At 49.2% G+C, this 25,758-nt stretch overlaps 1 pseudogene; it reads right to left on the bottom strand.

Moving 5' to 3' along the window:
* LOC143639867 (transcription factor COE3-like) overlaps positions 1-24,812 on the bottom strand; it is a 79,815-nt pseudogene extending 55,003 nt beyond the window's left edge.
* Positions 24,813-25,758: the final 946 nt, after the last annotated feature.

Raw genomic sequence — 25,758 nt, 5'->3', positions numbered from 1 at the left:
ACTGCTTTCAAAGCTTGTGTGTGTCACCTTCACAGTTTATTCCCATGTCCTAAAAGATCAATACGTCACCATTCCAAGGGCAGCACTTTGTGCAGGCCTGAGAGGAAGCAGCCCTCTCCGCATCACCATCACGCCCCCAGGAAATTCTCCTCTGGCTAAACAAATTTTTCTTTTTTTTTTCTTTTTGCAAATTTTGCATTTAAAATCACAGAAACAGACTAAAATTAGGTCAGCCATCATTTGTCCAATGCCATGAATGTACACGTGGATCACTGAGCCAGGATGTTACCAAGCTAGGAGCCTCTGAGCCACGAACAATTAGAAACAGCCGCCATCCTCAAATCCCTGGCCTCCACCTATAACCAAGACAAACTTTGTCTGTTTCCTTCTTTTGCTTTTTTTCAATTTCAGAGTGTTCAGTGCACCAGCAGGGCTGGGATGCATTTCATTCTTGACTGGGTACAGTGAGATTGCTAATCAAAATTACTTCATTCAGTCAACACTGGTTTCAATAAAAAGACCAAAAGAATTATCATAAATAAAGAGAAGGTGCAGGTGGCAGTGACAGGTGTTCAAAATCTCATCCGCTTGGAATCAGCCTGATTCACGGATGCGGGGGAGGGGAGTCTCGATTCCGCCACCAAGATCATTACCCGCCTCACCCGCCTCTCTGCAGCCTCTTCTGAGCACGCGCACATGGCAGCACGCTAACGCACACGCACGTCTGGGCACCCGGGAGCCGCGCACTGGATCATGGGATTGCAGCCTCTGAAAAGGCTTTGGAGAGTGGCTGCTGCCAGGGTAGCCGGCAGGGCCCAGTGTGGGCGGAGCCAGTTCTGGACCAGCACCTCGGCCCAGCACCCGCACTGGCAGTGCCAGGGGCGTCTCAGGCCGAAGGCAGCCTGCGCACCAGGACAGCAGGCACCTTCACACACAAAAAAGTCTTGCAGCCCTTGGAAGCCACAGTGTCTCAATGGACCCCCAAGCTGGACCGGAGTCCTGCTCCAGCCCCCCCAACAGCCTCGGCAGACAGACACCAGCCTGGCTGGAGGCATGGCCACATCTTCCCTTTTATGCTATACCAATCTCCATTTCCTCTGCCTGCCAGACCCTAAAGGGTTCTGCTGTGCCCAGTGTTGGGGCCAGAGTTAGGTAGGGGGCACTCCCTCCCACCTCCTCCAAGGGACACTTCCCCCACAGTGCCAACCACTGGGCCCAGAGGCAAGTACCTGCCTCCCTGGTCCCTCCCCACCCCTCAGCCCCACTCTCTCTCAAGTCCCTCTTTAGAGATTCCACCATTCCAAAGAACCCCAGAACGCAGACCAGGGCCCTTGGCACCCATGCCCCACCAGGACTGGTGTTGCCAGGTAGCAAATGAAATACAGGACACCCAGTTCAATGTGTGTTTCAGGTTAGCCACGACTCCTATCCTAAGGTTAGCATGAGGCAAATCTTGAAGGGAACATATTATCTCACAAAGTGAGCTGCTGCTTCTATGAAATTCAGATTTAAGTGGGCATTTGTATCCTGTTGGGTCCCTTCCCCTCCCCACCTCCTCTCTCCCCCTGATCCAGCTGTGTCTGATGACAGAGCCCTCCCCCACCCTTTGAGACTCTGAGAGGCCTTTCCTGATTCCAGGCACAGATGTCACTTTCCCCTGGGCAGAGAGGCTCAGAGCAAGCACCCGCTAGCATGTGCGGCAGGCCCTATTGTACTGAGGAGGTCCCAGTCTTTGTGTTCCCTAGCTCCTCAGGGGCAAGTCTGTTCTGATGAGTCTGTCCCTCATACATAGTAGGTATTCAAAAAATGCCAGCCGCTCTAAGTGAGGCCCCATGTAGCACGCAGGGATTTCTAGGTGCTCCTTCCTGGATGGGTGCTCTCTCCACCTCCCTCCTGCTTCCCTGGCTCAGGCCATGCAAATGAGTTGCTATGGGTAATTGTTTGACTGTGAGCTCATTTGCATACTATTAAGTGGCATGCTCAGTAGTGGGGCTGGGAGTTTCTAAGTTCACACCCCCTCGTTCTTGGTCCCCCACACACTCCTCTTGCTCCAGCTGGAAGAGGGGACCCTGGAGACCATGAACAAAGAGAGCACTCCACGTGGGCCAAACAAGCCCTCCTGTGACTAAGGCACGATGTTCCTCTTCAGATCTGACCTATCCCACCAAGGTCGGATCTGAGGTCAGCAGGACACACAGAAAAAGTCTCAAAGAAGACCAAATTCATTCTCCATGCAAAGCTGGGCCCCTGGAATCTCCTAGAAGTTCCTGGAGTAGTCTGGAACACTCTGGAACCACAGTGTTCTGGATCATCTGGACCAGAGAGTTAGATCACGTGGATGGTAAGCTCACCTTCAGCAGTTGATCCATCTTGATAAGCAAAGGCTAAGGTTTTAGGTTAAGCATGTCCCAAATTTTGCATGGGACATACTCACCCTTACATGTTAACCATACACTAACAGCCATAGCTGTCTGTCCTGGCAACAGGGCCTTATCGAGGTCACACCAGCTGCCAGTATGTGGACCAGTCATTGTGAGAACTGGCCTCACAACTCAGTGCTGAGCAGGGGACTCTGAGCAGCCCATGCATAAGACACAGAACTGATAGGCAGCAGGTAGAGATGCTTCCTGACCAGTAGTCCAGAACCCAGGGACAAACTATTCAAGGACACCCTTCCTAACCACAGCCCAGCAGGATAGCAGGCAGTGCATGGGTGCAGGCATGTCAAGAAGCCATCCTGACCCATTCCACATCCACAGGGAGGCACACCAAGGTCTGCCTGGCCCAGGGCCACACTCTGGCCTGTTGGCAGATGACCTCGCAGAGCAAAGAGCAGAGTGTGGGCAGATGATGCGAGAGGCTGGGATGTCAAGATGGGCCACAGTCAACAAAAGGCAGGTGCAGAGGAGCTGCTTCCCAGAAGGCACCACCCACAGCAGGCCTAAGCACCAGGGGCCCTCCTCCACCACTATTCCACCATGGGGGTTCCCAGAAGTTGCCCCCCCAACTCTACAGCTGGTGCCCAAGGCTGGCTAGACAAGGCAGCAGGTGCAGAGGGTTAGGGGACTGTGCAGCCCAGCAACATCCATTACAATTACTAGAATTATTAAATTACAGAATTATGTAGAATTCCATTTCTGGAATTATAGAAAACATCACAGATGGACTCTGAGACCCCTGACAATTTTAAAGACCCTCCCCCCATCCCAGGGCTCTCAGTCCTCTAGAGACCAGGCTCAGGGAAGAAAAGGACTGGCCCAAGGTCTCCCACTTCTCCTGGACTAGCCAGGACATGTCCTCCACTTAGCCCATCTCCCTCCTGCCCCTGCACAGTCAAACATAATCCCAAGGGACACAGGAGGCATCTCTCTCTGGGGACAGTGTTGATGGTTGAGAGAGTGGAGCAAAGCAAGGGCCCACCAGAGCTCAGGTGGGATGGGCCTCTGGGAGGATGGGGCAGCCCAACAGGAGCAGGGCCAGCCTGTGCAGGGGGCAGGCAGGGAAGCACTGCTGTAACTAAGTCCCCCAGGAGGCCAACTGCTTGGCAGAGACCATTCATAATTTCATGGACAGTTTTGCCCTTGGTTTCCTTTAGGTACTGGACTCCCTATAGTTCAATTTAATAGAATAAAACTGGGTCACACTCAGCACCCCATGAATGCAGCATCTAAGTGACTCAAACCAGGCACCTATGGGCTGCTCACAGGAGACATGAGGGTCACAGACTAAGAAGAGCTGAGGGAATCCCTTAAACTGGAGAAGGCAGTCTGGGAGGACAGCACAGCTCAGCTCCCCAGGGACAGGAGCCTGCAGCACCACTGGGATCAAACAGCTTGGCAGTGACCTCTGCGGGCAGCAGGGCCTTGTGCCCCGTAGGGACAGGTCTAGGGTTCTCGAGATGCAGAGAGGTTCTTGTTTTGAGTTAATAGTGGGCTGGTTTGGAAGGCAGCATCCAGCTAAACGACAGAAGGGGGGCTTCAGAAGGCCCAGAAAGAGTCTCCCTGGGGACTCTGAGAAGCCCTGGGGATTCTTGAGGGAAGAGGTCAATAGATGATGGTAAGAAAAACGAGAAGTGAAGCTTCTTCCTATTTCCCAGCCCCACTGACACCTCAGCCCTGCAGGCTCAGTCCCCTGCCACCTGCTAGGGTGTGGACGCCCAGCTGTCCATCCACACACACTCACTCAGCAGCTATACCTGGACCACAGGAGTGTCCCTCGGGTCTGGTCTGGCCTACCACCGGGGTCTTTGAAGGAAAATAATCATCTCTACCTGCCCCTAGGCCCGCCTGACATCCATGGACACTTCTAGGGACTCCAGGTCACAGCTGGGGTCCATGAAGGCCCCCTTTCTGCCCTCCATGCCCACCTGCAGGTCAGGCCATCTGGGGACTATCATCCTGAAACCAAGGAGCTTCCTGAGGAAGTGCATGTCCTTTCCAGTCCCTCTTCTACGAGGACATTGCTGAACAGGACCACCCTTGGGGAAAGCCAGGTACACCCCTGCTGCACCCTCTGCTAATGCTTTACCTCCCCCAGGTGAAGCATGGTGAGACTTTGCCTCCTCCCAAGTAACAGGGTTCCCCTGTAAGCACAAGGGTACTTTTAAAAACTACACAAAATAGTTCAAAATGACCCACTCTATTTTCTGTATGTTTAATCATGTCACACCACAATCACCCGAGGTACACAGAGACAGACCCTCAGGAACACTGGCAAGGGCCCCTCTCCTGCTCACTGGGGAGTTCTTGGCCCACAAGTGCCTCAAGGTGCCGCCCTGTGTGGGTTCTGTCAGTGACCCCTGCAGGGATCTGAAATGAAAACCAGCGATTCTCAACACTCTTGGAGAAGAGGGAAGACACTCCACACTCTGGGAGGCCAGCAGGGCAGGAGCATGCAGGGCATCCTTGTCAGGTGCCTTCCAAGGGAAGGGCCGGAGGCCTTGCGCATCCTGGAACTGTGTTCCAAGTAGTTACGACCACTGAGTCAAAGTGGGTGTTGTTCAGTGCCCTGTGGTTCAGCACATCAGGCTGCGAAGCAGAAGGGGGGAAACTTGGGGAACCCATGGCCAGCCTTCTGGACCCCATCAGACTGTTGGAAGATGAAGAGGTAGGCTTATGGAAGTGCTGATGAGCATCTATCTCATGACCCAGGCAGCTCCATCCCTTCCTTGAACCTCTGACCTGTCCAACCCAGGAGTGCTCCTTGCATCTTTCTTCTTTACAGGAAACATCAATGCCACCGTATGGTACAAAGTCCCAGGAGAAACTTCAAATTCATTATGTCTCAGAAACAAACTACCCAAGCCAACCAGAGGCAAGCTCTGGCACTGGCTGGTTCTCCTCGGCCCACCAGGAGGAGAGGAGAGGAAAGCCAGTTCCAAGCAGGCCTCGTGGGTAGGGATGTCCCCATCACAGTGGTGGCCTGCTGCCCGCCATCCCTCTCTGGTTTCCACCCAGCTCCCCAGTCGAGAGTCCTGGCCCCCACCCAAGTGCCCAACACACAGCAAGGACAAGTGGCCACCTGAAACGACACAGGGAGGTAAGTCCACACGGCAGCCCCAGACTTCACAGGAACTCAGACCAACCTAGGGCCATACCGAGAGCTCCCGCGGCCAGCAGCAAGGCGGGACTGCTCCTAGCGGCACTCTCCCGTGCACATTTTGTGTAAGGACGTGTTCTGTGTTCTTTTGATTGATTGTCCAGCCAACTTGGTGAGGAAGCAGCTTCGGAGGCAGCGGGGTGGGGCCTCCCCAGCATGGTGCTGTGTTCCCTGTGACGTGTCCCTGAGGTTATGAGTCTGCCCCTCTGGACTGTCCAGTCATAGAGCTTGGTGGCACTGAAACTCTTCTAGCACTTCTCACAGATGGAGTTAGCATTCCCACGTGGACTTGTCACACCCGGGAGGAGCATACTATGATGGAAGTACTTTACAGGCCGAGAAAATGGTGCCTATGTCCCCACAGTCTGGATGAGCAACATTTCTAAACACGGTCTTCTAAAAACCCACGGAGTTCCACCAAGCCCAGGGGCCTCTGTGGCTCCCTAGCCTGTGTCCCTTCTAGACAGGAGCATGTCCAGTGGCTCCCACATTGACCAGAACATCCTCAGCCTCTTTTCCAAGCTCACAGCTCTGAGGACCCCCTGGCCCGACCAGAGCCCACCCATGAGCAGACCCCTCCAGGCACACCTGTGGCTTCATGTGTACAGACCATCCTCATGCCAGAGAGACCCCACGTCATTCTGCACAGGGTAACACCATGCCACACCTCCTGAGAGTCTTCACGCATCTTCTCTCTGGGCCTCCATCCTGGGGAACATCAGCATGAACCCCCCAGTCTATTCAAGGAAGCAAGAGGGGAGGGCTCACCTGACCTTGCCAGAAACCAAGGCTCAGAGGCCGGGCCTCATGCTGCAGAGCTCCCTGGTATCCTGGGGCTCCTTCAGCTGGAGTCATCAGCACCCAGCACAGGCCTTGGCATGGAGAGGTGAGCAAATGAAGGGCCCCAACAGCCTGGGTTCAAATCCCAACCACACCCCTTTCCAGCTGAGTGACCTTAGACAAGCTTCTTAACATCCCCAAATGTGAGAGAATTATAGTAACTACAGAATCTGGGCCGTTGGGGGCATACCTGGTAAGGAGCCTGTTTAGTGAGCATTCCTAAGTGAGCTGGCTTTGTGGCTGTTGGCATGCAACATGATGGGGCTGCCAATGGAGGGCTTCCACCCCAGGCCCCCACCACACCCCGTGGGAAGTGGGGGATATCAGACAAAGGAGTGATGGCCTCACCTTGACCTAGCACCCTGGAGGTTCTCCCAAGAAGGCTATTTCCCCATCTGAGGTGGCCCAAGGGCTGGAGTTGCTACGTCTGGGAGTGCCGACGTGAAGTGTGCCGATCACCCCAGGAACTCCCAGCCCTGGCTGCCTCAAGCCAACACCGGCCTCCCTGCAGGGTGTGTACAACCAGACGGGCCCCAGGAACCTGGGTGCTGGACTGCTGAGGCAAGGAGTGGGTCCCCTGCATACAGGGGGACTTTGTGGGTAAGACCCCCTCTAAGAACTTCTGAAGTCTCAGGTACGAGTAGAAAAGGAGACTGCCTGTTCCTCATGGGAACTTGGCCCTAAAGTGCAATAAACATTGACATTTTAAATTGGGACAGTAAAGACCCTACTTCAACAGGTAGCCAGAGGTACACCACATCAAACAGCCTGCCACAGGCACGAAATTCAAAGAACAAGAAAACCCATGGCAGGAACTTCACTTCAGCAGGCCGTGAGAGGCCAGGCCAGGGGTGCTGCGGGCCTCAGCCAGGAGTATAAGGCTTCAGAGCATGAGGACGTGACAGGGACAACACTCACTTCTGTTCTGCCTCAGTTTCCACAAAAGGGCACACTGACTGAGTGCCGAGAGGAGATGGCCCAGCTGCCCTTCCTCAGGCCTTCTCTGGGCCACAGGAAATCCATCGCCCAAGAACAGCACCAAGATGCAACATGGGGGCTAGGCCCTGGGCTGTGCTGGGAGAGGTCTCTGCCCATGGCCTCAGAACCCTGGGTTGGGCAGGGTTCACAGTGGGATAGCGTCCTTCCATGCATTTCCAGTGATGATGGCCTTTTGAGAGAGCAGCTAGAGGGAAGTGAGAAAGGAGAGGAGGAGGAGGAGCAGGGCTCTGTCCAGAAGGCCTGCAGGTCAGGGGGAGGCAGATATAGGACTCCTCCAGGGAGGCTGTGCAGGAGTCAGGCTGGACTGCCCTTCCAGAAAGAACCTGGGCATGAGTGTGCCAGCTGCATTGAAGGGGGCTGGGACCCATGGAGGGACTGGTCAGGGGCTCTGCAGAAACCATGAGGACAGTGGGCAGAGAACAGATATTCAGTGGGTCATTCTGAGGGGGTACGAGTGGACCCAACAGCCAAGCAGGCTGCAGAACAAGCTGGCCAGGCAGAGGTCCTGGGTCCTGGCTGTGGCCTGGGGAGGGAGGCCATGAATAAAAAGCTGAGGTCCAAGACCTAGACAGCAGGGTCCCACCAGTGTCCCTGCAGCCAGGAGAGAAGCCCCTGGGCCCTAGGGACCTCCCTGCCATTCAAAGCACAAGTGCCTTGTGGGGTCCCTGCAGGTCCTCACACTGTGCCTATCCCACCTGTGGTCTTTCTTCTGCTACGGCTTTGTGAAATAAAAATGAAATTTTAATTTTGGGGGAAACTTGTCTTGCAGATTTTTAATGACTTGAGAATACTCCCCCACAGGCAGGCACCATGTCAGGGTGGCTCAGTACTCTGGTGGCCCTATAGATCTCCTACCCCAGACAGCAACCCAAGATTCACTGGCAAAAACATGCCCCCTAAAATCACAAAAGCAAATGGGGGAAATGGCTTGCAGTAGGTAAATGCCAAACCAAACAGAAGCAAACTGAGCTGCCCTGTGTTCTTCCCAGCAGTGCTCTGCACCTGCCCGGCAGAGCGCCCCCCATGTTGCAGGGACAGCTACGGACGGCTGCAGACAGGGGGGCACAACAAGGCTCTGAGGTGCCGGGCAGACTGGGAAAACTGAGGCTGGCCCCATGCCCCAGGGAACCTCTAGAGATGGCTTCTGTGCTCTTTAGGGATGTAAAAATAGCAAGCATTTCTTCTAAACAGTGCATGCCTGTTTGCAAATCTGGTGACTACTTTGAAGGTATCATTGACAAGATCTTCTTTTTAAAGAAATCAATAGAACAACTGATTCTAAAAGACCGGAACAGTCCCTCCTCTCCCACACAATCTAAACCCAGTGAAGAATTTCTCGTGCAGAACACCACACACAGGCACGTTGAAGGGTTTTCCCTTGGTGCCAGCTTGTGGTCAACACTAGTTCAGGGGCCTCTGAGTAAGAGGCATCCTAATTTAAGGTATTTACATATGTATTGGTTTCTAATGGGCGTCTTCCTCTAGATTCCAAAAGAAGGGCTGCAGAAGAGGCAGATTTCTGTCCTCCACCCTCCACTGCTTTGCCTGCATGATGGGAAGTGACTGTACAACTCCACAGCTGCTCAAAAAGCGAACAATTTCTTCCACACAAACAAGGCCAGTCAGCACGGGTATCTGCCAGGCGGCTCTTCACCACGGCCATGCCTGACCCGGCCTTCCCAGTTGAGGGGATTCCGGCGGCTCTCCACAGAAAAATAAACAGCAAATACTTACAGGGGACAGCCTTGTAGAACTGATTCCTTAATCAACAGTTAAAGAAGCAAATTGGATTTACCCTATCACCAAAAAAAATTAATTCCAGATTGTAGTTATTGTCTTAAGTACAAGAAAGTTGTCTTATAGGCTTGGCTGGATAATTTCATTTTAAAAGTATCTCTAAAATTTGACATCCCTTGGGATGTTTTCTCCATCATTATATAACTGTAAACTTCTGGATGTTAGAGATTGGATAATTTCTTTCAGCGGGACCTGGCCTGCAGCAGGCTGGGATGCTGAGGATGCACACTAACGGGTTGCCAGGAGTTGCCAGTTGCGCCTGGGAGCATGACAGATGCCCAGCAGGCACGTTAGAAGTTTTGGTGTGCGAGACTTTTCTTATTTATTTTCCTTCATATGCTTTTTTGAATCTCTGCTATTAATTATGAAGGGATTGTTAGAGATTCTTTTTACAAGCTGCATCTACACAAGCCAGAGAAAACAAAACAGAGACCAAGATCCCGTCTCTTGCAGGCAGTGGGGTTTGCTCCTGATGCACAGTTCTGCAATGCTGAGCTCTTTGGAACCATATGTTCTTGCAACGTTATGCAGAGGAGCTGGCCTTCGAGCACATGACAGTCTTGTGCTGGCCTCACCCTGCACAGCCCCAGCCAAAACTGTAAAACGCTTGGTAAAACCAGCAGTACTCGGCGCTGCGCGGGTGTCTCCGTGGGTGAAATATTTCCCCAGACTTTCCCGCCCCGTGTGTGATTTCTGAGTTGATTAACATTTCATCTCTAGTGTTATGTTATTATAACCTTTATGTTTTAATCCATTTTTTACACTGTGGGAAAAGAAAAATATCACTATTCTAGTAATCAAGTTATTCCTGTAAAATCCTAAATAAAATGAGAATTTTATTAAAGATATTTATCTTATACAACAAGAATAAAATCAATTTGCACTGCTGGTACAGCATCTAGTTACAATAACATTAAAATATATTGTTTATTTGTGGGTGGGGCCATTTCTCTTTCCAGATTGGTCAATGAGAGGGGCACCATGGTGCCCCTCTTTCAGAATATCGGCTTGGCGGCTGGACGTGGAGGAGAGCATTTTTATTGTTAATCAATGCCAATCAATTCTGAGCCTTGATGTTAAATAGGGATCAATACCGCTGGGCTGCAGATGAGATCTGAATTCAATTGGTGAGTGAACCTGCAGAAGTTTTTAATCACAAGGTAAATCAAGACCTGGAACATAAGTCAGATGAATTAATATCGGTGGTGTAGGACCTCTCTTGCCACTGATCCAGCACAAGGAAATTTCTGTCATATTTCATTATCACTCTTTGGGTTGCTGAAGGCAGCGTTTGGGGAGGATTTTCTTAGTGGAGGCTGGAGCGCCCCTCACACCACATGGTGAATCCTGGCTGCAACTACAGCCAGCTGGTCCACCGAGTATAGTTATACGTATGCCCCATGAATCTCATTTTATGCGATTAAGATCCATAAAAATTCAATAGCTTTTCTTCTGCAATTCACATTTTACCTGGTGAAATATAAGAATTTCATTATCTTTGCAGCTGTTGCCTAGGATCAAGCAAAGGTTATTATCCTCTTCAAAAACATTATAGAATATGTACGAAAATGTCAGGAGAACTGGGCATTTAAAGCTTGATTTTTTTAAAGAAAAACAGTGTCTGAAGTTTAGAATAAACTTCACTTGACATTTATGTACCATGATGTATTTCTTGGTGAACTGATTTTGCAAGGAAATTCTTTGAATTCGACTCTGTGACCAGATTGTAAAAGGAAAAGGAAAGATGGGAGGGGAGGGGAGAGGAGGGGAGGGGAGGGGAGAGCCAGAGGACGGGAGGACAAGGCAAGAAAGCAAAGGGGGTGGCGTGGCAACCCTAAACCCAAGCTCTCCTCCCTCCATTGGCCCACATAGGATTTCCTAACCTTTCAGATAACCATCCCTGGGAAGACAACCCTGGAGAACCCTAAAACCGACTGCCATGGTCTAATCCTATGGATCATTCAGGCCCATTTAAAGCATTTGAAGAAAAATGATCAGTGCAGAGAAGGTGATTGATCAGAAAGCTCTGTAAATCACGCAGGTTCGGGATGGTCCTCCGGCCTCCACTGCTCGGTTCCATCCACGATGATAAATTAGCATTAGATAGAACCTAATGAGTTTACTAAACATTTGGGATTTGTGCTAATAAACTGGCTGGCTGTGAACTAAGGGAAGCGATGAGCAATCCTGGTGTTCTCTCTTATCTCTGTAACATGACAGTTAAGCCACGCTTCCAATCTGCGATCAATTCATCCTCCGACACCATTGTACATTCTTCACAAAAAGATAATTACTGCTTCTCTGGATCAGAACACTCATATTTCCTTGGAATTGCAGGTCTTGATAGCAGGTACTGTCACTATACAGCTCTATTTATGATCATTATTTTTGCCTAAAAAAGCCTTTTTCCTCAACTTGATAACGAAACCTGCTATGATGAGAAGGGAACAGTTAAGACATTGTTTCCTCTGCGGAGTCTTTTACGTTTAGTGGAGGCTGCTGGCAAATATTTTATTCAGGGCATTAGTAAAAGTTTCCACTCATTAGAACATATTGCTACCATTTCCTTAAAAAAAAAAATCCTGTTTCCGGCTCTGATTTGTGAAAAACAGGGAATAAGAGTAAAGCCAGTAACGTCACAAGGAATAAATCAAAACGTGATTAAAAAGACCATAGCAGTTTTAAAATCCCATGCCCTTGGCTTCCCTGCCTCTCGTTCCTGGGTCCCCCTCCTCGCCTTACAGGAGGGATCTGCACTGCTGCATGCTCAACTCTGTTTGACCCCCTGCACACGCAATAAATTACCACAACACACAACTCTGAAACAATGTAAATTAGTTACTGCTTCAGTCTGATAAATGGGAACAAATGTGTTTGGGGCTGGAAAGGGGTTCTGGAAGCTCTAATTGCAGGGAATGATTATAATGGGGTCTTAGGAAACAGGAGCAGGAGTCACCTGTCGTGACAAGCATCCGGCCCAGAAAACATGCTTCTAACAGCAGGACTTGCAGCCGCCAAGTCACAATTTCCCTTAAAGTTAAATTGACTTCTGTGCTTGCTTAATTCACAAGCACACATGAAAGAGGTACCTTTAAGACTACCTATGTGTCATGATATTCTGAGCCCAAACGGGTATGTTTTCATCTTAAAGCTTTTTCTGGCCTTCTCACTGGTGTGCCCAGGAGAGGCCAGACCTGCATCCAGGACGAGAACCCTGGAGACCCAGGAAAGGGGAAAGGAACGGTCATCAGGCAGGAGTGAGAGAGGGTAGGATCTGTTTCTGAGCCTCACAAGGGCACAGCTCTGGCTGGGGACCCTCGCAGGGTATGAACTTGCATAACTCATTATTTGTTCAAAGTAATGATCTTTGGGGAAAGGGCTGTTATATTTAGAACTCGCTTGTCAAATTTAATAAATGACAGTGACTGCCGTTTCCCCCCCAAAAGCACTTTCCCAGGTCCTTGCACCTCTCCCTGGGGCCTCTGCTGGCTGGGGACTCACAGCAGCCCACATCCCAGTAACTGATGGCTGCTGCCCAGTGGCTGGATCAGGCCACTGACCTTGGATGGTGGGGACAAGAAGCTCATCCAATCCAATCCCCCACTTGCTTGCCGACCCAATCTTCCTCATGTCAGAGGGCTTATCGCTTCATTGAGAATGTGGAAGTGGACAGGGGAGCTCCCCTTGGCAGAATGTCCAATAACCAAATATCAAGGAAGAGAGGCCATGGGGCCACCCGTCCCAGCACACTGATCTGATTTACAAACCTTTCCTAATGTGAAACAAATGCTGTGGGTGTGAACTCACACTTAACCGTAAAAACCCTTGCATTACTCTGCCTCATATTAAATACCACATATAACTCTCAGCAGGTTTTATGTTGTGTTTTACTGTCAGCAATGGTTAAGGCTGGCCTAACATTTTGTTTGGCAATTAGGAAAATCTGTAGTTTAATTTATTAAAGCAAAAAAGCCAACAACTACACTGAATGACGAATTCATCCTGTTTTTATGCCATAGTGCAGCATTTTTGCCTTCCCGAAAATTTAATCATTCTCCTTTTATGGCCTGTGCTATTTAAATATTCTGAAATAGTATTATTTAGGAAATAAACCCAATAGTAAGTGAAATTGAGTTGTACCACTTAAATAAGTTCACAGCGAAAAGTAAAGACACTTTGATCTTTTTGCAAAGGAGCTGCTTAAATGAAACAGAGGGCAGGCGAGAGGTGTGCACTTCCAAGAGCCCCAAGAACCCCACAGACAGCTTCCTACATGAGAAGCTGCCCCGGTCGGGAACGAAGGCATTCGTGACAAAATGCCAAGACACCAAGAGACAGGAAAGATCTTGCCAGAAATCTTGGGAAAGGAAAACAAAACAAAACCCTGAAAGTCAAAAAAGTAGGAGGCCACAAAAGACACAGAGGAGACTTCAATGTGCACTGCTCAGTGACAGAGCCCGTCTGCAAAGTCCTTTACATAGGATGCCAACCACGGTCACCAGTAAAGAGATGTGGTTGACAGGGGCTCTGGAAGGGGTGGATGGATGCACAGGTGGGGAACTGAGGATCTAGGGCAGGGCTCTGTGTGTGACACTGTGACAGTTGAGTCACATCACCAGGCCTCTATCAAAGCCCACAGGAAGAACAAGGCCCAGAGTGAGCTCTCATGTAACCATGGACTTTAGTTACTGGTAATGTATCAATATGGCTCAGTGGTAACTAATGTCCCACACCAACAAAAGATATTCATGCTAGGGGGACTGAAGGTGGAGAGGAGGGAGGATAAGAGAACTCTGTACCTTCTGCTCATTTTTCTGCCAACCTAAAACTGCTCTTGAAAATAAAGTCTGTGAATTGGTCTTAAATGATTTTAAAAGCAAACATCTCTAACCCACATCTGATGCAGAGGACAACACTGCCAAGCGGGGACAATCTGCTTCCATGTGGCCCCAAGTCCCTGTCCCCATCCACATCGCCTAGTCCTTCCTCTACAGGTAGGGCACATGGTTATGGACAAGGGCAACTTGGAGAGAATGCCTGCCTGAATCCACCAGCATTTAGATTCATGCCAGGCACATTCCCTGGCACCAAAGGTCTTTGAGAACTTAGAAGATAATCAAGGAGCAGCCTGTCCTCAAACAGGGCTGGCAACTGTCATCCTTGACCCCAATAACAAAACACCAAATTGGCTTTCCTGAATGTTTCTTAAAACAAAAGGGGCACCCTCTTCATTGGGCTATAAAGACCCTTCCCCTAATAACAGAATTTGGGGAAAGTGACCTTCTATGTAAGTCTGTCCCCTGCCCAGGTTTGGGGTAATAGGCTTGGAGAAGACACACTGCCCACTCATGCCCACAACGCAACCCAGGGCTCATGTTGCACGTCATCTGTTTATCTGTAGCCCCATAACAGCCAGGTCAGCAGGTCCATACAACTTTCCATTTGGGTTAAAACCTCTAGCAAAGGAGACACGGTGAAGCTTTGTAAGAAACTCTTCTGGAGGCCTTACTTAAGACAGCAGGCCTCCAGGGTCAAGGCTGGTCCTCCCCTTGCAAACTCACCATCACACGGGAAAATGCTTCGAGGGCCTTATCATTGCCAAAGTTTTGTTCATTTGTGTTGCTTTAACATGGCGCCCTGCCCCCAGTGCTTTCTACTAAGAGAGAGGGACCAGGCAGCTACAGACAGTGGGCGGGAGCGGGGCGGGAGTAGGGGCGGAGGCTGGAGTGCGGCTGGGACTGCCTGTCTGGGCAAAGGCTGCCTCCTCCCAGATGTGCAGCAGCTCCCGGTCTTCCAGCAGAGACACACTGGTGGGGCCTGGGCTCTGTGTTCTGCAACAACACCACAGGAGCCCTTTCCTTTCTGCACATGGTAAACTCATTTCCTAGTGAATTACCGGGAAGGCGCAAAGTGTGGCCCCTCTGTACACAGAGGATGCAGTCCATCCATGGGGCACTGCAGCCCACATGGACTGAGTATTTTCTGGCTAAGCAATGATCAGTAAAGGTGTTGCAGAGGGACAACATTTGCTTTGTTTTTAGGACAGGGGACAAAAGTGATTCAAAAACAACTAAAACCAGAGTTTCCCTAGGCCCCGACAAATGTAGCATTCTTCATCAAAATGTTGACAAATTTACAACACTTACTAGTTTGACAGATATGACTGGCTGTTTTCTGGGTAAATTGTTTCAAAAACAGTTTTCTCGAGCTTCTACAATTTAATGAATGCTAGCTACCCCAAAGACTAAAAAACTTACAATACAAAAAAGTCCTTAACCCATAAAATTCCTGTTTATTTTTCTAAATGATAACCATATTTTTATTTTAAAGCATTAATAATACCAGCATAATGTCTCATTATACAGAGTTTTAACCACAAACATTTCTGGGAGATTTGCTACTAAGACAAACAAACAAGAGGAGCGTGTGTTCTGTTGGTGGCAGGAGGGTTTTCGTCTTTGAATGCGCAAGCATCCTCACTGTTTCCCCCTTCTTTACTCTGAAGGGTCTTCCATGCCATTTATAAATATTTAATGCTCCTGGAAGATAACTAGACTAAATTGTGTAATTAATTGATTTAAGGAATCAGGGTCTATAGAATATGATCACCCTGCCAGAGCGGGGAGCGCACATCTCTGCCCTCATAACACAGAAAAGCACTCTCCACACGCAAAAGAGGCTTGGAGTGGGTTGGAACAAATGTGGGGCCATTGATCTCAATTCAGGTTGGAATTATTGGTTTATATCCTCAGGACAAATATGCCTTATCTGGTCAGGACCTGCTAAATGTATCCAAAGGCCACAAAGAGCCAGCGAAGCGCATTTTATAAAATTCTTTTTTAAGCCAACTAACCAAGTGATGACACGGCTGGTGGAGACCTGTAATCTGACTCACCAATCTGATGGGACAATTTATTCTGCAATACTCAAGAGGAAACACAGGCTAGAAACTCAACATAAGCAACTAATTTTCAGAGGCAACACACGCCCCACAGAAATGTTTGTCATTATGATATCGAAACGCATCTCAGTTGTGAAAGACCACTTCGCTCCAAAGAGATTCCCCTCGTATAGGTGTTTTTCTTTCTCTGATTAACACAACTTGCCCTAGTGAACACTAAATTCATTTTTTTCTCCTAGAAATATGCCTTAAGCTGGAGACAGTGCCAATGCCACAAACATTTCATAGAGGTTTCAGCAAGCAGAAAAATGCTAATAGTATTTTGTCATTGTAAATGACAGCTCTCTTAAGAATGTTAAAAATGTACACTGTCTTTGTCATTACATAAGAATACTCTTACCTTAAAAATCCCTAACATGGAAGGTGATTAAAAATCCTATAAAATTGTCATATCTTTGAATTTAGGAGCAGAGCAGATTTTTCCATCAATAATAAAGACCTCCAAAGCATGTATGCCAAACATAAATGGAGCTTCAATCCTCCTTATTCAAATAAACATGGTAAACCCATTAACCAAATGTTTTTACATTTTCCCCTCCTCTCATGCTTCTAGAATATCAAATGATCACATACTTCTCTTAGGTTATAGAGGTATGAGTAACCTCAGCACATACTCTAATTAACCAGATATAAGAGAGCATTCCCTCAGACACGAAGAATAAATTTTGTATATCTGGAGGAGACACTTCCCATCATGTGATAAAAACTGAGTTCGGAGAGTTACTCAGTATCAATCAGTCCACAAATGATTGAATGTTGCATAAATCCAAAATGATTTTGGAGGGAAAACATAGCATCCAAAATGTGAGTCGAATCAACATGGCCACTTCATTATTACAGCATGCTAAAAGTCTCATGACGTAAAAACAAATCATCTTTTCAAATTTATAAATCCCACTCAGAAGATGAAACACTTTCACAATCCTGCAAAGCTAACATGTGCTGCCTTTCCAAGCATCTTCTACTCAGACAAGACTCCCACAGCTACTCAAACCCGTTAGCCAATCCAAAAAATAAAATCAGTTCAGTCACAAGACAACCACCTAAGGCTGTATGATTTCCATAGCCACAACACTGACAACAAATGTAATTATATTGATTTTAGTAGTTTGAGTTCTATAAAGTGTTGAACTTGTTCTCAACTGCCTGAGTGACGGCCACAACTGGTCAACCCTATTTAATTACTAATAAGAGAGCTGTCCCTTCTGTCAGATACCCAACACTCTCCACTAAGCAAACCGGGATTTCAGCTAGTTAAACATTAGCATTGCTCTCCAGTGGTGCTACATATTTCTTTAGGCTTAACTCATGGTGTTTTCCGGGCTTAAATTTTCAGACACTGGACAGCAAAGTTCATGATCAAAAGATAACTTTGTAATGAAAACTGCTGAAATTCAACCCCTCTTCAAAACAGTCTAAACCTCTATTTCACAAAACTGGTGTCACATGTACACGTCCAACATTTATTCGATTTGGGTACCAATTTCGAAATCTGCAGTCAATCACACACCGGGCCTTGGCGGCTCCCCATCGTTGGGAAGAAAAAAATCTCTCCTCCTCAGAGCGATCTGGGTGAGTGTGGAGGGGAGGGTGGTGGTGTTTTTGTTGTTTCAACCAAAGCAATGCCAAAGCACATTAGCCCGATTAGGACTAATGATTGGTATCTTAAAATGATGCCACGTTACCCAAGGAACATGATAAATAGCAAGACAAGGAGCAGCAAACGTAAAGAATGCATACAGCTAATCTAATTATGGAAATTAATGTTGGAAAATGTAACCAGCATGTGTAATTAGTTTCAATTATAACCAACTTTGGTTTGTTAGTTACATATTTGCTACTTGACATAAAACCACAGCCACAATTGGAAAAACATTAGGAGACATTTTGCAACTAATTGAGAGCAGATTAAATTCATTCTACCACTGGGTGACAATTACAAGAGCAACACCACCCGAGTTTCAACTTCAACTACCATCCAAGATAAAAATAATGCAAAAATGAAATACTTGTTAACAAATTAGCAGAAAGCATTTTTATGACATATCTCTGGGTTTAAAGCCAGAAGCTCTCTAGGCATAAAGTGCTCCTCACAGTGAGAGCAGTGGCAGATGAAACTTCTTCCCGTGACAACTCGCAAGCAATTACTGAATCCCCACAGAGCGAGCCACCAGGTTTCCAAGTCAACCCGCCTGTGCATGATAACACACGCGGACAACAAACCGTGCAAGGCACAAGATGAGCTCAACACCAGCCTCAAAAATATGGAGCAACTGGAAACCGAGCAAAGCATGGGTTTTTTCATTGCTGCAGTTTTGTTTTGAAAAATAAAGAAGTCATCCTTACCTGTCAATGATTACAGGGTCTGAGGGCGTTTCCTTTCTATTGCCACAACTTTTCTTGTCACAGCACTGGCTGTGGAGCAATTGTAAACAGTGGTTTTAATATGCATTCCATCCTCCTTTGGTGCCCAACTTATGGGGGGGGGGTTGTTTTGTTGTTGATTTTTTTTTTTGAAGTCTGAGAATGAAGCGGTAGGAGTCAGGAAAATAGTTATCCAACTAAGGCAGCTTGACAAATTTAAACCTAGTGAGCTTCCATGTTCTTCAGCAAAACTTAAGGTGTAACTTTCTGGTGAAAGGAGCAAAGTTGAACATATCTGTTAACACTAGGAGAGCAACAAGAGCTTCCATATAAATTGTGATGCTAAAATATGGGAAACATGTTGTTGGTGTTTGTCTTTGCAATGAACTGAGGAGAAGGGAAGGCAGGATGCTTGGGAATAACTTTTCACAGCTTCAGCTTTTGTTTACCTCTAATTGTCAAGCTGTTATTTCTGGAAAAGATGCAAGATGCCACCTTCAACCAATATTTCTTTTGGGCATTTATTAATTATAACCACAAAAGCATGCATCAATCTATCACAAACTTCTATTGTTCCTTCTTTAAGCCTACCTTAACTCTGTTATTGAAACTTTAATTAAAGCAGAAGTGAAACAAAAATGTTATGATTCTTGCATTTTAAAAAAGCATACTTGTATAATGGTTACATGTCTAAATTAGCTAAATTAACACCATATGGCAGGCAAAGTATAAAAAGCCTTTTAAAGCTGACAGCTAAAGTGATTAAAGAAAGTCTACAGTCTTCCACTTAGAGCTTAAATCACATCTGTGTGCTTTCTATGTTAATTGCAGTACATGCAGAAGTGGATAATAAAGAAATTCCACTTTATTGGTTGTAATTTATATTTATTACCTGTTATGAGAAAAAGTCAGCTTTTGTATATTAGTGCTGTAACAATATGTCTGCTCAGAAATGGCATTTAGGCAATAGGCGTCATAGCCAAGCAGAGTATGCCCCTCAGAGTATGGGGACTGCTACTGTAGGCTGGGAGCCTGAAAAGCATTTCCTTATTATTCCTTGCAACTATATTTCACATGCCACACATACAAAGTCAATGATGCATTTTTATTTGCCATGTAGGGGTGAAACTCTTGTGGTAGTTAGAAAAAAACAGGTGGGAAATTGCTCTTCTGACAGAGATCTCAAGTGACGCTGGCTATCTAACAACAATATGAACGATGCATCACTGCTCTGGGGAAGATGTTAACTGACAGAATCACAATCCAATTCTCACACACACGAGCTCTATAATAAGTACAAAAGAGTTTCCTTTTTATCAATAACAGACAATTGTACTTCTCAGGATGCAAGCATCTGAGAAGAGGGTAGTCAAATGATTCCCAGTGATCTCTGACTTCTCCGGCACAGGACAGATGCATCCCCTGGACCTGTTTTCATTTTTGACGACATTGCTGCTAGATGGCCAACATATTAATCCACTCTGCTGAGCAGCTGGTGGGTTGATCGTCATCACTAGGGGGAAAAGGAGGCCGGGCTCCTTGGTGGCCGGGCATGTGGCCTCTGGCTGATTACATTTCAATTGATGCCCTTCCCGAAGCTGGGCGGGGTGGTGGCGCCTGGACGCGGCGTCCTTTGTAGACACAGCTTGCGCCGGACCCGCCCGCTGCCCTTGGCTCACCTGCACATGATCTCGTGGGTCAGCAGCACGCGACACATCTCCGGGTTCTTGTCCTGGCCCTCATAGACGATGGCCTGTGCGGGGGACAGAAAGAAGCCGGGGTTAGGCAGCGCCCTGGGCATTGCAGGCCTCGCGGGCGGCAGGTGCACGGCCAGCGATGGGAGGCATCGCGGTCCACCAAGCCTCCTCCCCACCCGCCAGTCCAGAAGTGGAGCCAGGCCCTGGCGGCCTCGCTCTGCCCGCCTCCCGACCTCCTTCCTCCGGCTGTGTGCCGGGCCTGCGCCAGGCCTCAGCTTGGGAGGGCCTCTGGGAGGGGAGTGCAGAGACTGCTGAGGCCCCGGAGCAGGAGGCTAGGCGTGCAGGCACGGACCTGGCGCGGGGTCCTTTGGTTGTTTGTGTTGCCGCCGCCGCCAGGCTGCGTCCTCGGGCCATTGTCTGCACTGAGTTTCAATCTGCATGTTGGAAGAAGCCTGTAAGAATCTGCTGCAACTAAAGACGCAGGGAGGTCTACTGGGCTCAGGGGCAGTTCGCTTCGCTCGGAGAGCCACGCGGGTTCTGCCTTGCGCGCTCCTCAGACTCCGACAAGGCAGGAGCGCTCAGCTCCTGCACCGGCCGTTCTCGGCCCCCGTGGCCCCGGAGACCGCCGGTGGCGGCAGCGGCCTGGGCTGTGCACCCTGGGCGTCTGGCCCCGGGGAGGCAGGACCCAGCCGCCGCACGTGGTCGAGCGGTGCTGGGCGTAGCAGGCGCCCCGCAGGAGGGCCTGAGCCCGGGCGTCCCAGCCTGTGCGGCCCACGTGCTCCTCGCCGGTTGATATTTGGAAAGAAAGTGCTAATGGCCAATCTGGTGTTTATTTTGAAACTGCTAACAATGATTTTTCTCGGGTAAAAAGGCAGTGTCTGCGCGCATGCTCGGGTGGGTTTTGAGCAGAGGCTGCGCCAGATGGTGCAAAGTCCTAGGTGCGCTCACAGCGGCGCCCAGCCGGGCTCTGCCGCCGGAACCCTGCCCAGCTGGGCTTCCACCCACCGCCTCCCAGAGAGAATAGGTCACTGAAGTGGGGGGAGGCGGAGGGAGCTACAAGTCCTGGCAGAAAATTCCACGAAAGGGTTTGGGTTGCCGTCTCTCTGTTCCCTCCTTCCCACTGGAAATTATCTGTAAATTACTTCCAACCTCTTCCCGCACTCGGACACTCTCCTCGCTACCAAGTGGACAAAGCCCTTTCTGGAGGTCGCCCAGGGCGACCCTCCTGGGAAGAGGGTGATGCTGGAGCCCCACTCCCCCAGACTCCAGTCGACCCGCTCAGGACCAAAGAAGTGATGGGTGTCACCACAGGCCAACGAGCTGCCTGGGGCTTCGGGGCGCAGTAGCCTCGGTGGGCACCAGCATTTCTGTGAGAATGGCTTGTTCTTCAATGGATCCCTGTATTTATATTTGATTTATTTTTTATTTTGTAGCACAAACAGAAATCCATAAACTGTCGGTTCAGCACCATTGAAACTTTGATCAGTTACTGGGCTATTTCTTTCCTCCCCGCCCCCATCCACGTCAGTGAGAGGAGATTAAATGCCTTTATTTTCTGCACTGTTTATACTGCAAAGGTACAAGGCTAAATGAACAATAAAAATGTACTCTAAATGAAGCCTCTCCTCCTCTATGCGACAGCAGAGAAACTTAGCACTGCCTACAGAAACCTTCTAATTAGACTACAGCGATTTCTGAAAACATTCAGCCCTAAATACAAAGGAAATAAAAGCAGCATGCCAAACAGCAGCCGAGTTCCAGGGGCTTCTCTGAATCCAGTGAAGTAATCACCGAAGGGCATACCAAGCGTCTTTGTCAGAAAGCTAGGGTTTACTTGTCAGATCTGTTTTACTCTAAGAGAAAACCATACTGCTTTACTACTGCAGACATTAAAATCCTACACCCTAGCTGCCTAGGTAAAGACAAACTTTTAAGGGGGAAAAATGCACAAACTAGTTGCATTAAAAGAGAGGAAGGCATGTGTCAGGCTGCAGGAAGCACCAAGGGCCTCAGTTCTACTTGGCTCACAATTCTTAAAGTTAGCATCAGAAATGAAGAAACCACTTTCATTTCTAAGCATGAAACCCAGCTTGCAAGTATATTTTAATCTTTGCCTAGTGAATTTAATTTATGCATTAGACCTGCCTCCCAACACTCTATTTTAAGAAAATGGGGGGAAATATCTTTAAAACAAAACAACATGCCACCCAGCACAAAACCAGCAGCGAGAGACTGCACAATGTCAAAAAGCAATGAAGTGCTTTTCTGCACTTAATCACATTACTGATAGCCAATAGTTATCATCGGAAAAGTTGACCAAGACAGGTTAAATAATTTAATAAGGAACTGCTTGTAATTATGTTATTTACAAGGTATGACAGAGGGTGGGAGAGGGAGCAGAGCAGTGGATGGGTTTGAGTGACCCCCTGGAGCTCGGAGTTTGAATTATGGAGATGGGGGGCTGAGAGGTGAAGATGGCTAGAGGAGAACAAGGTGACTTTTCACCCCAACACATTTAACTTTTAAATCCAAATAAAGGTCTCCTGTTACTAGACCATCACACTGGAAAAGAGAAAGAAAAAATGAACTAATCAAGCCCAACTTGATAGGCTTTGGAAAGGAGTTAGTTGCCTTTGTTAGAAGGGGAAAAATCAATGAAATGATTCCAAGCAGAGACACAAACATTTAAAAATAAACAAGGGGGGGGGATCCTGATTTTTTTCTGTCAAATATTAATTACCATAATAAATTAAGACAGCATTTGATTCCAATCGCAAGCCATTTAATAAAGCATATATGTCCTGTTCTAATGACAACATAAAATATTTCACCAATCACTTCATTTATTCCAATAAATATGGAATTCTCATTAGCTTGTCAGGGAAGCTAAATGAAAAACAAATGCAGGCGATCCACTTGTCAGTTTTCTCTCTCTGAACCCCAGGATAACCCCAGCTCAGCAAGGAAACCAAGTGCAGAGGCATAAACTTTCTCACCTGTTTGGTCATTGAATCTAGGAGGCGAACAGATCCTGCTCTGTTCTGACTCCTGCAAAAAACAGAGACAAATTCTCAACAGGATTTTAGTGCTGAACCTCGGGGAAGGACAGCCAGGCCACAGGAAGTTGGTGCCTCAGGACTGCTGCTCCTGATGCAGCAAAACTTAAGCAATCCCTTCAAGAGGGAGAAAGAGAACTCTAATCACATCTTACAGAATCTTTTTTCCCTTTTCTTAATTTAGAGCCTTAGGACTCTTAGGGTTTGCATTTGAAGAGGCAAGAAATTTGCCTAGTGGAGAACAGGCCTACTTGTCCCATAGGTGGGCCCATGTGGTCATTTATTTTTAGAAAAAAGAAAGCACCTAATGGCTACTGAGAGTCCGAACTCTGTCAAATGATTTTTTAAAGCCGTGCGCAGGAAGTAAGTTATGGTCGGTCTATGTAGCTGCCCTATCCCAATAATTAACATTAATTTGCAAAATTGAAAAAAGTCACTTAAAAGTGATGTTCTGCTGGAGCCCATATGGATTCCCTTTTTACTTTCTACTTCAAACCCACCGGTTAATCATGTGAAGTGCCATGGACTTATCGATCGTTTATGTTTTGTTTTCCTTCTATGCCATGAGAAGACTTCGTATTTACATCCATGTCATTTTAATCTCAAAATCGTTATGTCCTGTAACCATCGCAGGAAGGGAGATCCAGCGCGCAGGGGCGGAGAGGGCGGGAAGCAGGCAGCGGGTACTCACCGTTACTGTATAGTAGCTGTAGCTTATAGTGGATACCGTTGTTGGTTTTCTCCTTGTTTGGCTCCTAAAAGCAATGATAAACAATTGCATTTAGTGTGGTGGTGTCAGGCGCCGCCACCGCGATAGGTCCCCCTCCACAACCAAGGCCCCTCGGCCTCACACATGGCGGGCAGGATTCCTCGCTCTGAGCAGTGCCGTGATGTCACTTTCCTGCTGGAAGCCCTGCGTTCTCCTCGCCCCGAGTGAGTTCGAGGGCGCAGAGAAATTTCCCGGCCCTCAGTGGGGCCCCGGCGGCTACACGTGGCGCCAGCGGCGGGGTCGCCGGGCGCAGTGGTCCCACCGCCGAGGGGGCACTCCAGGAGCGTGCGGGCACAGCCTGCCTCCCACTTCTAGAGAGAGAGGGAGGGTGTGAGCCTATGCGTGCACTTACTTTCTCTTTCTCCACAAAGTCCACAAAAGCCGGTGCCCCTGCCTGTCGTAGAGCGCCAACACGAAGTGGAATAAATTGGATTTCCGCAGGTTGGAAGGCGGATGCTTCTCGAAGTGCGCCCGCGCCAGCCCCACGCCACTGCGGGAGGAAAAAGCGGCCCTGTGAGGAGCGCGGCGCCGGCAGGCTGCGGGGGCCGGGTCTGGCCCTGACCGGGGCCGGGGCACGCGGTGGCGGCCGGTATGTACCTCTGGGCTGCTGTGTTGGCGTCCACCACGCCCGCCGTGTGCATCCAGGAGCGCACCGGGTTCATTCCGCTGCCCAGCGGCTCCTCCTTCATGGTCGTCCCCCCGAGCGGAATATTCTCCTGAATCCCAAACATGAAAACTGCTGGCAGCGGCAGCCGCTCCTGGCCGAAAGCGCTTCCGGGGTTGGTGGCGCTCGGGGCACGGCGGCAGGCGGCTGCCCTGGCAGCCCTCGCCCTGCTCGGCGCCTGCGGTCGAGCCAGCCGACGGCTTCAGCCCGTCCTAGGCAGCCGCGACATACACCAGCGGCCGGAAGCTCCGGACGGCCGGGGACGCGGAGGTGGCTACACCGGCGGCGGAGGCGCGGCGCTTCGGTGGAGCTGGACGCGGTGGCCGCGGTGGCCAAGGCGGCGGTTGTTGTAGTTGTTGTTTGCAGGCGCGCTCAACGTGGTGTCATCCTAGCCAGGCGGCGTCCGCGGCTGCAGGACACTGCGGGATCACCGCTTCTGGCGCGGCCCGCCTGCTCCAAAGACAAATAAACGGGGCAGTGAGTGCTGCGGCGCAGTCCCGGGCGCAGGCTGGGCGCGGCGGGGCCTGGATCGGACGCGCAGCGGAAGGAGGCGCGCAAAACTCAGCCCTCTCTTCCCGAAGAATGGACCCTTTTCCGGGAGCCAAAACTCGAAGCCCGCGGGAGCGGCGCTGTCAGAGGGTGACGTCAGGGGTGGCGCTTGCGCCATATATGGCAGCGGCCGCCCTCGCCGCGCCCCTCACCGCAGCCGCAGCCGCGCTCGCGGACTGACTGCCTGAAGGCGCCGCAAGCCGGCCCGAGCCCAGCGAGCCCCGCGAGCCCTGTCGCCGCCGAGCGCCACCGAGTGCCGCCGCTGCCTCCCCTGGCCTTGTGCTGCAGCTCCTGGAGCCCAGCTGCAGCCAAGGAAGTTACTGCTAGCCCAAATAAATCTTGAAAAGAAACAAACGCAGTCAGCGCACAATTGCAGCTTAGCCCCCTAATACCTCCCCGCAAAACCTGCCACACAGTCAAAAACACCCTGGGCCAGAGAGGGGAGGTGCCCCAAGTTACCCGAA

This window comes from Callospermophilus lateralis (genome assembly GCF_048772815.1).
Source record: "Callospermophilus lateralis isolate mCalLat2 chromosome 11 unlocalized genomic scaffold, mCalLat2.hap1 SUPER_11_unloc_2, whole genome shotgun sequence".
NCBI classification, from domain to species: Eukaryota; Metazoa; Chordata; class Mammalia; order Rodentia; family Sciuridae; genus Callospermophilus; species Callospermophilus lateralis.
The sequence above is the reverse complement of the archived record's forward strand: the minus strand, read 5'-3'. Positions and strand labels throughout refer to the sequence as shown.